This window comes from Dipodomys merriami, unplaced genomic scaffold, assembly GCF_024711535.1.
Source record: "Dipodomys merriami isolate MVZ:Mamm:240054 unplaced genomic scaffold, mDipMer1.0.p SCAF_33, whole genome shotgun sequence".
Classification (NCBI taxonomy): Eukaryota; Metazoa; Chordata; class Mammalia; order Rodentia; family Heteromyidae; genus Dipodomys; species Dipodomys merriami.
In genome coordinates this window covers 236053-247277 of record NW_027204826.1, presented here as the reverse complement: position 1 = coordinate 247277, position 11225 = coordinate 236053, and the positions used below count along the sequence as shown (strand labels likewise).

The 11225-nt window shown below is 43.4% G+C and overlaps 1 pseudogene; it reads right to left on the bottom strand.

Moving 5' to 3' along the window:
- Positions 1–2118: 2118 nt before the first annotated feature.
- On the bottom strand, positions 2119–3102 carry LOC138841795 (mRNA decay activator protein ZFP36L1 pseudogene; annotated as a pseudogene).
- Between the last annotated feature and the right edge of the window lie 8123 nt (positions 3103–11225).

Below are 11225 nucleotides of genomic sequence, written 5' to 3'. Positions count from 1 at the left end.
ATCGCGTTGAATTTGTAGATAGCCTTGGGAAGTGACTTATTGATTTTCTTTAAACTGTAAATATTTTTACAAAAAGTTTTTCTTTCTTTTTTCTTCTTTTAAATAAGTTCACACAAAGAAAGAGAAATAGAAAGCAATGGTAGTGACCAGCAAGAGGAATAATAATTACATTCATCTTTATGTGTCTGTGTCTGTCTATGCATGCGCACATGTGCACCAGTTCTGTTTTATGCTAACATTGGAAAACTCCAAACCTAGAATCCAGAACCTCAAATCTGTGAGTGGAATGTCTTAAGATGGGTACATGGAAGTCAAAAGGTTTTCCTTTTTGGTTCCCCCCCCTCCTTTTAGAAACTATACATCAAAGGTGGTTTTTTCCTTCTGTGATGCCATAGAACTTTTACATACATTCTCAGTCCTACTTGTGAAAGGCCTAAAGACAAAGAAAATTTGCAGTCCAACACAAAGGGGGTAATTTCTAAAATAAATATTCCAACAGTGTTTTGCATTTTTAAAAATTAATTTTTCATTTTTTAAAAATAAAATAACCAAAGAAGTGTAAAGTTACAAAAATGTTGTTGAAGAATAATATATTAAAACTGTGGAAAAAATGAAAGACATGTCACAAAATTTTAAGATTAATATGGAGATCATAATTAAACATAAAAATATATTCTATGGATTTGTTATCCTAATAAATATGAACAAAATTAACAAAAAATGCATAGTTTGGCAATAAATACATTTTGATAAGTTAAATAAGTTTTTTTATATTGGTGTGCAGTGACAAGCAAAATTTTTACTCTCCAGTTTCTGAAAATTATATGAAGTTTTAAAACCCAGGGGAAAAAGAAGCAGGTGTGAGTGCTAAGGGTAGACCTACAGTATTCCAGAGCAAAAACCATCAAAGCTACTTCAACATGAAATTGTTTTACACAGATATTGTATGTAGAATGAATACCATTAACTGCTCACCCCTTTACATTTTTTCTTAAGCTTTTCTCTCATTTTTTTTGCATTACATTTTTCATTAAAAGATGTCATATATGAATTGGGGAACTTTAGCACCAAGATGAAGTCTCTCATAGTCCATAGCTTCCCCTTCTCCCAGCTTGTTAAAAAAATTTAAATCAGGGGCTGGGAAGGTGGCTCAGTGGTAGAGCGCTTGCCTTGCATGCTCGAGGCCCTGGGTTCGATTCCTCAGCACCACATAAGCAAAAAGAAAAAAGCCGGAAGTGGCGCTGTGGCTCATAGTGGTAGAGCGCTAGCCTTGAGCTGAAGAGCTGAGGGACAGCGCCCAGGCCCAGAGTTCAGGCCCCACGACCGGACCCAAAAAAAAAAAAAAAATTTAAATCACAAAGTCCCACTTAGGTCAAAATAATCTTTATCCTTTTTTTTTTTTTTTTTTTTTTTTTTTTTTTTCCGATCTTCCTTCCTGCAGACCCAGGCAAGATTAGTCAACAGGGGTTCAAGCTGGAAAAGGTTTTGAATATCAGACAGGTTTCCTAACTCCAGCGAGAACTGGAGGTGGGTGGGGTAACTACTGGGAAGAGGGAGGAAGAAGTGTGCAGGAGACTGAAGGGAAGGTGCATTTGTGTAGCCATTTGGGGGAGCTGCCCCTCCCCTTGGACAGAAGCTCTGGGAGGCCCATGGACACCCCCTGGTGCTAAAGAGGTAATGTAGTCACAGTGGCAAAGTTAGATTACAAGGCACTAAATTGCTTCTATAAACTGTTACTGCTTTTTCTTTTGTGATTTGGCACTTAAGGCTTAAGCCAGGGGAAAAAAATATCAAGGCATCTACTGATGAATATAGGACTTGTCTGTTCTGTTCTGCGTAGTTAAGTGGGCTATACAAACTGGTGGGAGTGGGGAGGCGAATTCAAGCCAGAATAAACTACTGACAAATTTGACTTGTCCTTATCTTTTTTTAGGAGGGGGGATAGATAATGTAAGGGAGAAGGATGCGTCATTCCAAGGTTCTGGGAAGGCGTTGAGCTTAACCTTGTTAATGTTAAAGGTTGTGGGGAAGGGGTTGAGGAGGGTCTAGGATGTGGGTACAGCAAGAAGGGGAGTAGAAGGGGCAAGGGGGGGTCCCTCCCTACCCTGTTTTTTTTGTTTAGTCACCTGAGATGGAAAGTCTGCTGAAAATGGGCAGGAGTCTTGAGTTGTCCAAGGTAGGGGAATCTGAGCCACTGTGGCTGCTGCTGGAGCTGCTCAGGTAGCCCTCCTGGTCCGAGAGAGAATCCTGAGGACCGGGGGGAGAGTCAAACATGTGAGGGGACTCAGACATGGGCTGGGAAGAGGAAGGTGGTGGAAGAGCCACCCCCGGGCAGCCACATGCTAGGGGCAAAGAGACTCGCCAGCTCCTGGCTGGAGAAGGTGGAGGGGTTATTGGTGCCACCAGGCAGATTGGGTGAGCCCAGGAGGTCATCGGCCGGTGCTCAGAATGGGGGTTGGGGTGATGGATGTGGGGCTGTCCAGCAGCCTGGTGACAGCGGCAGTGGCAGTGACCCTGGGAAACCCAGCAAAGCTAAAGTTATGCTGGAGATGAGGATGGTCAGCAGAGAGGTTCCAGGCCCCGGCCAGGGCACGGCGCTCCTTGGCGTTGTGGATGAAGTGGCAGTGGGGCCTGTAGGGGCAAAAGCTGATGGTATGGAAGGTGCGACACAGCTGCGGAGCTCATGGATGCCATGCGCAAACTGGCACTTGTCTCCATACTTACAGGCGCCGTTTTCTTCAAAGGGGTGGCACAGCTCTGCCTTGTAGCGACTGGAGTTGACCTGGCCGCTTCTGGGCTGCTTCTGAGTGGGCAGCAGACGCTCACCCACTTCTGGGAAGGAGCGGTCTCGGCAGCAGCTGTACCGAGACCTCAGGGCCCGGGCTGGTTCACCCTACAGGTTGCTGAGGGGCTGGTTCTGGTGGCAGAGTGCCTCCGAGGGAAACCTCCACCAGCTGGGGTGCCCCCTGCCGTCCTGTCCAGCAGGCAGCCCCCTGTGCTGGGAGCACTGTAGTTGAGCATCTGGTTACCCTTGCATAAAACTTCGCTCAAGTCGAAGGTGGTGGCAGACATGAGTGTGGTGGTCATCGTGGGCACTCGCACAGGGGAAAGGGTGAGGCTATGGTGTGATGTGCAAGTCCCGGTGCGGGAAAGGCGCAGCCTCCGGCTCTCTGGTTAGGAGTCCCACAAGCCTGCTTCTGGGGCCCCTCGCCTTTCTCATATTTTCCTATTTATTTAGCTTTAGAATAGGTTCCCATCTAGAAGTATAAAGTTAAAGCATTACTATCAGTTAGTTTAGATTAATATTTCTAAAATGTTCAGAGGAAAATTTCTATTCATTCACAATTTTAAGTCAATAGAGTGTCCATTATGACCAATGGAGAGAGTTTAAAATTTCTGTGTTCCTTAAAGGTGTTTGCTGGGTAATCAAATCCAGTGCTTCATGTGTCAGTCTACTGTGTGCCTATGAGCCTGACATGGCCTGTGGTTTTTCACTCAATTAGAATAAAGAAAAAGTTCCATAGGAAGGAATTATTACTTGGTTAGTTTATCCAATATCTCTCTCATACATACAGAAATAGAATTAATTCTACACTGACTGAAAATGGTATTCTTGTATTACATTTATTAGTAGTTGCTGTTTTTTTTATAGCCTCTCCTTTCATCCTTGAAGTCCTGCCTCTATCCTATCCCCTGTCACAAGCTCAACTTGACCAACTTCCAGTCAGCCCCTCCTTTGAAACCCTGTCCTGCTCCACCTGAAATCCCACCCTCAACTAATATACACCCTCCTAGCCCTGCTATAAACTTTCAAAGCTCTGTTTGCAACCAGCCTCCTTCCTTGAATCCCTGCTCTGCTACTTGGAAATCCCTCTTCTACTCCATCTCCTCCCTTCTCTGCCCCACAGAAATATATCTCCTCCCTCAATGCCCAACTTGCTCCACTTGGAACCTCACCTCCATTCAGTTCCTTGCTTGAATCCCCACCCTTATTCTCTGGATGCCCTGCCCCTAATTAGCCTAGTCCCTCCAACCCCACCCTTCCCTTTCAATCCACCCTCAACCAGCCTTCTCCCTCAAGCTCCCTAGAGGCTTCATGGGAACATTCTCAGCTTCACGCTACCCCCCCCCCCCCCAATAAGTAGCATACTCCTACAGCCCAGCCAAGCCTTTCAAACCCCTTCCCTGAACTAAACTCCCATGAAGCCCTATCCTGCTACATCAAAATCCATCCATCACCCATACTTGCCCTTGAAGCCCCTCCTTGTTTCACTAGAAGCTATTCACACAGCCCACCTCCTCCCTGGAAAGCCCTGGTGCTCCACTAGATACCTCCCCACCTCCCCACCCACTCTCTGAAAGTCCTGCCTTTCTCCCCCAATAATCCAACCCTCAGCTGGGCTCCTCATCCAACCCCTAGTTGGGCTTTCTGTGGAATCCACACTCTGCTTCACAGGATACCCTGCATATAATTATCCTAAACCCTTGTATTCCTACCACCTTCTGAAAGCCCCACCTCCAACTAGCCTCATGGCTCCAATCCCTGACCTTCTCCACTAGAAAACCCCACCATCTTTGCTGATTCTGGAAGCCCACATTGCTCCAGTGGAAACCACTCCAACGAACAGTTGGTCTCCCTCTTGAAGCCTTACCAGGCTTGACTGGAAACCCCTGTTCATCCCTATTCCCTTCTTTGAAAGTTTGCCTTGCCCTTCTGGAAACCCTGCGCACAGTAGGCTTGTTCCTTAGATATCCTGCCTCAGAACACTTGAAAGACCCCAGACTCCTGGGATACTTTCGTCAACGGGAGGGCGCCCCAGAAACTCAGACTCCAGGCCGGGAGATGCAATAAGCAAGAGGAGTTTATTTGACATTTGCGCAAACGGACTTTAAAGGCAAAAACCACAAGATTAACGCATAACACAAAGCATCCCATGATTGGTCCATTTAAAGGTCACCATATACACCAACAATCACTTTGCCACGCGGGAAATTTTGTAACACTCTTTGTAAAATGACTGGCCCATGGTTGGTTTAAGGGGGGTTTACATGGTTACAGGCCTATGATTGGTTGACATTTGGCTTAGCTTGTGGTCTTGCCAGGTGGTCATTATCTCAAGGTCCTGTCTGGGGAATTTCTAAATGGGAACTGAGGAACACGTACTGTCTGTTCTTTATCTATGACCACTGGCCTTGTCCTGGGGCCGGCATCTGGTCCCTGAAACTTCTTAACTCATTTCTGGGAAGGGAAGGGTCAGTGCTAGCGTAAGCAAGTTTACAGAAGCAGAATCAGCAGTTAGCAAATTAGCAAATTGTAAAATGGATGCAGCCCTAATTTTTCTAATTCTTTACACTGAAATCCCCAACCAATCTTACTCCATCTCTCCAAGTCCTGGCTGGCTGCACCGAAAACCCCACCCTAACTTGTCTAGTCCTTTGGATCCTCCCCTGCTTTCTCAAAGCCCTGTCCTGACAAGGCTTATATGTCCATTGCTGCCCCCTCCTGTTCTGCCAGAAATCCTTCCATCTTACCACATGCCAGAAAGTACAGGGTTTTCCACCAGAAACACTGCCCTTTACCAGCCCACTTCTTCCTAACATGCCCTTCCCTCTCAAAGCCTCACCCCTCAAAAGCCTCCCCATCAGCCCAGCCTTCCTCCACCAGAAACCCTGCCTTCCATCAGCCTCTTCCCTCAAATTTCCCACCCTGCTCCACGGGAAATCCAACCCTGCTTATCCCATGGAGGGCCACAGTGCTCCACCAGTAACCCCTCTTCTGAGTAACCTCTGTGAGAACTTGAGGGGCCAGGAAGTCCTGTCCCACGCTGATGCCACCTTCATGCATGCCAGGCCAATTGGGGGAGCAGTGTCAAGGGTGGCTTTGGGGCCAGGCCACCGGATATGGGAAGAGGGACTTCCGAGGAGGGGACAGAAAGAGACTCGTGACAAGAGACATGGCTCCTGGAACAGAGCAGTATCTGGCTATCCTCAGGCTTGAGAAGAGTGCAGGATGGCTGGAAGAAGCTGGATCAAGGAGAGGTCCAGGATATCCCAGGCTGTCAGAGAAGGCGGGAGGAAGTCTGGGCAGGCAGGGAGGCCTGGTTAAGCCCTAGCCAGCTGAGAGGACTGCACAGAGCTGAGATGCCGGTGAGGAGCAGAGGCTTGAACAGAGGCCAGAGAGCCCTGCAGAGAGCTGAGATGCCTTTGAAGAGCAGAAAGGATTGCAGAGCTCCCAGAGGCTTGTGAAGAAGTGGAGAGGACTTCAGAGAGCCCAGAGGCTTGTGAAGACGTGGAGAGGCCTGTGGAGAGGCAGAGAGGTCTGCAAAGAGACCAGTGGAGAGTGGAGAGGCCAGGCTTACAAGGAGGAGGAAATAGGAAAACAACTTGCCCCCTGGAGGTTGCAGTTGCTCCTAATTCTAGTAATCTAGGACAGGGTTGCAGACAGATTATTAAAACACCTTTAACTGTGCTTATGTGGATTTTCTTGCACACAGGTCATTACAACTCCTCTCTTGCATCCCCATTCTTCTCTTAGCCAGGACTGCAAACAACATACTCCCCTGTAACCCTGCCGTTTTCCACTGGACACCAGGCTACCTGTCAGCCTCCTTCCTAAAGCCCTGTCCTGCTCCACCAGAAACTCAGCCCCTGACAAATCCATTACTTCCTACCCTCCTCCCCCCAAACTTACCCAGACTAGCCTCCACTCTCAAAGCCCTACCCTGCTCCACCACAGAGGCTGTGGCAGTGCAAACTCCTTCCTAGAGAAACGAGAGGGCTTCACTGGAAACCCCACACCACCTCATCCACGAAGGTCTTACCTAGTAACTGTTTTATTCCAATTGTGATTTTAAATTGGTATACAATTCATACTCTTCAACACAATAAAACAGTTTTATAAAAAGGAAACATCCAAGTGTGATAGTTATTAGATGCCTTAGTCTAGTTTGGGGTTATGGTACCAGACAGATACATATTGTGTGAAGGTGTTATCTTATACTGCAAAGCATTCTTTGCCAGTATCAGTAATGTTTTATATGTGTTCATTTTATTTCTAAAAAAATTATGCACATTTGCGCCCATTAACTTTAAGAATATTAGTTATTTTGATTGAGGAAAGAGTATTAGTGTGCAAAAGTATAATTTTAGAGTTCCTTTCCATACATGTACTGGAGTTTTAATAACAGAAGTTCTCTAAGTACCAGAATTAACTTTCCATTTCCTTCTTCCACTAAGGTGCCCTTTGGAAAAAAATGAATTGAGATTATACAGGTAAAATGTTAGAAATAGAAAAGTATAATTATATAATTACATAATTATATAATTATTACATAATTATATAATTATTATTGGGTGAAGAACTCACACAATGTGCTTTCATTTTCCAACAAAAGGAACTTAGGAATATTTAACTGCAGACTTTCTTTTTTTCTTTTTTCTTTTTTAAAAACATTTAATTTAATTTTATTTGTGAACATACTGTACAGAGGAGTTACATTTACATGGGCAGGATAATGCGTACATTTCTTACCAAGCAATGAAGCCTCCTCCTTTGTTTACCCTTCACAACCCTTCCCAGCCTCCCCCCTCCCCCCCAATCCCAATCCCAATCCTTCCCTTTCCCCCCCTTCCCCTCCCCCCCACACCGACGTTGTAAAGCTCGTTTTGGACATGACAACTTGTACTTCTCATTGTTGCAACAGGTCCACCTGTATCCTTAAACAACTGGTTTTTCCCCATCTCCTCCACAAGTTATACTGACATCAAATATAGTGAAAGCAGGGGTTATACTGTGGGGGAGGGACATACAAAGCAACAAAGAGATAATCTTATAAATGCGTTAGAAACACATGCATGAAAGAAAAAAACATTAAAATACATATCTAAGGGTTCATTTTCCTGACATCACATTATCTGACCTTTTCCACTTGACTCATACTTCTACTAGATATTACAAATAAGGGAAACCATGGGACCTATGTTTCTTTGGGCCTGGCTTACTTCACTTAATATAATTTTTTCCAAGTTTTTCCATTTCCTAACAAATGGGGCAATGTCATTCTTTCTGATGGAGGCATAGAATTCCATTGTGTATATATACCACATTTTCTTGATCCATTCATCTACTGAGGGGCATCTGGGTTGGTTCCATATCTTAGCTATGGTAAATAATGCTGCAATAAACATAGTTGTGCTGGTAGCTTTAGTGTGGTCTTGTTTGTAAACATTTGGGTAAATGCCCAAGTGTGGGATTGCTGGGTCATAGGGGAGTTCTATGTGAAGTCTTTTGAGGAACCTCCATACGGCTTTCCAAAGTGGTTGAACAAGTTTACATTCCCACCAACAATGAAGTAAGGTTCCTTTCTGTCCACATCCCCTCCAGCATCTGTTGTTAGAGTTCTTGATTTTTGCCGTTCTAACTGGAGTGAGGTGAGATCTCAATGTTGTTTTGATTTGCATTTCTTTTATGGCTAGGGATGTTGAACATTTCTTCATGTGTCTATTGGCCATCCTTCTTTCTTCTTCAGAGAAGTTTCTCTTTAAGTCTTTCGCCCACTTATTTATTGGGCAGTTGTTTCTTTGAGGATTTGTTGTTGGGGGGTTTAATTTTTTGAGTTCCAAGTATATTTTAGATATGAGACCCTTGTCCGTTGTATGGCTAGTAAAGATCTTCTCCCAATCGGTGGGCTTTCTATTGATCTTGCTAGCTATGTCCTTTGCCCTGCAGAAGCTCTGCAACTTTATGCAATCCCATTTGTCCAACATTTCTTTGATTTGTTGTGTTTCCGGGTCTCTATTCAGAAAATTTCGGCCTGAGCCAAGGAGACCTAGGGTTTCTCCTATTCCACCCTGTAATGTTTTCAGAGTGTCTGCTTTGAGTTCAAGGTCTTTAATCCATTTGGAGTTGATTCTGGTGCAGGGTGATATATAAGGATCTAGCTTAAGTTTTCTACATGTAGTTAACCAATTTTGCCAGCACCATTTACTGAAGAGGTTGTCTTTCTTCCATTCTACTGTTTTAGCTCCCTTATCGAAGATTAGATGGCTATAGGTCTGTAGGTTCATTTCTGGGTTTTCAATTCTATTCCATTGGTCCTGAGGTCTGTTCTTATGCCAATACCAAGCTGTTTTGATTACTATGGCTTCATAGTAGAGTTTGAAGTTTGGTATTGATATTCCTCCAGCAGTGTTCTTTCCATTGAGGCGCGTTTTTGCTATTCGGGGTCTTTTATTGTTTCATATGAATTTTTGGATTGCCTCTGCTATTTCCTTGAAGAATGAGGTTGGAATTTTGATAGGTATGGCATTGAATTTGTAGATAGCCTTGGGAAGTATTGCCATTTTCACGATGTTAATCTTGCCAATCCAGAAGCATGGGAGGTTTTGCCATTTTTTAAGTTCTGTGTTGATTTCCTTTTTCAAGATTTTAAAGTTTTCATCATAGAGGTCCTTCACTTCTTTGGTTAAGTTAATTCCTAGGTATTTTATTTTTTGTGGGGCTATTACAAATGGAGTTGCTTTCCTAATTTCAGCCACACTTTTCTCATTGTTGGCATACAGAAAAGCCATTGATTTTGGGGGGTTAATTTTATACCCTGTTACTTTGCCAAAGTTTTGAATCAGCTTGAGTAATTTGGGAGTGGAGTCTATGGGATTCTTTAAATACAAGATCATGTCATCTGCAAAGACGAGAGTTTTATTTCTTCTTTCCCTATTTGGATCCCCTTTATGTCTGCATCTTGTCTTATTGCTGTAGCTAGGCATTCTAATACTAGATTGAAGAGAAGTGGAGAGAGTGGGCATCCTTGTCTTGTTCCTGAGTTAAGAGGAAATGGCTTTAGTTTTTCACCATTGAGTATAATGCTGGCTGTAGGTTTGTCATATACAGCCTTTATTGTATTGAGGAATGTTCCATGGATTCCTAATTTTTCCAAAACCTTCATCATAAAGGGGTGTTGGATCTTGTCAAATGCTTTTTCTGCACCTATTGAGATAACCATGTGGTTCTTATTCTTGCTCCTGTTGATGTGATGAACAATATTAATTGATTTGCGTATATTGAACCAGCTTTGCATCCTTGAAATGAATCCTGTTTGATCATGGTGTATGATTTTTTGGATGAATTGTTGAAGTCGATTGGCCAAAATTTTGTTGAGAAGTTTTGCATCAATGTTCATCAAAGAAATGGGTCTATAGTTCTCTTTCTTTGATGAGTCCCTGCCTGGTTTTGGGATGAGGGTTATGATGGCTTCATAGAATGTGTTCGGTAGTGAGCTTTCTCTTTCAATTTCATTGAAGAGTTGGAGGAGTATTGGTGTGAGCTCTGCTTTGAAGGTCTTGTAAAATTCTGCTGTAAAACCATCTGGTCCTGGACTTTTCTTAGCTGGGAGGTCTCTTATTGCTGTTTCTATTTCAGTGCTTGATATGGGCCTGTTAAGCTGGTTTAACTCATCTTGGTTTAGTTTTGGCATGACAATATTTGCTAGGAAAAGGTCCATTTCTGTCAAGTTCTCAAACTTATTACCATAAAGTTTTGAGAAGTATTCCCTTATAATGTTCTGAATCTTGGTTGTTTCCGTGGTGATGTTTCCATTCTCATCTTTGAGTTTATTAATTTGGGTGTGTTCTCTTCTTTTTCTGATAAGATTTGCTAAGGGTCTGTCAATTTTGTTAAGTTTTTCGAAGAACCAACTCTTTGTTTTGTTGATTCTTTCTATAGCTTTTTTGGATTCTAATTCATTTAATTCTGATTTAATTTTGATTATTTCTTTCCATCTACTGGATTGGGGTTTATCTTGCTGCTCTTTTTCAAGGAGGTTTAGATGTGTCATTAAATTGCTAGTTTCAGATCTCTCCAATTGTTGATGTAGGAGCTCAGAGCTATAAACTTGCCTCTGAGTACTGCCTTTGCTGTGTCCCAGAGGAGCTGGTAATTTGTGTGTTCATTTTTGTTGAATAGCATGAACATTTGAATTTCCTTTCTAATCTCTTCCATGACCCACTCTTGATTCAGCAGTGTGTTGTTCAGCCTCCATGTGATACCGGACTTTCTTTGGTGGCTTTTGGTGTTGAGTTCTAATTTTATTCCCTTGTGGTCAGAGAGAATGCAAGGTATAACTTCAATGTTTCTGAATTTAGACAAGTTTGCTTTGTGGCCTAAAATGTGGTCTATTTTAGAAAACGTTCCATGTGCTGCTGAGAAGAACGTGTATTCTGTTGCTGCT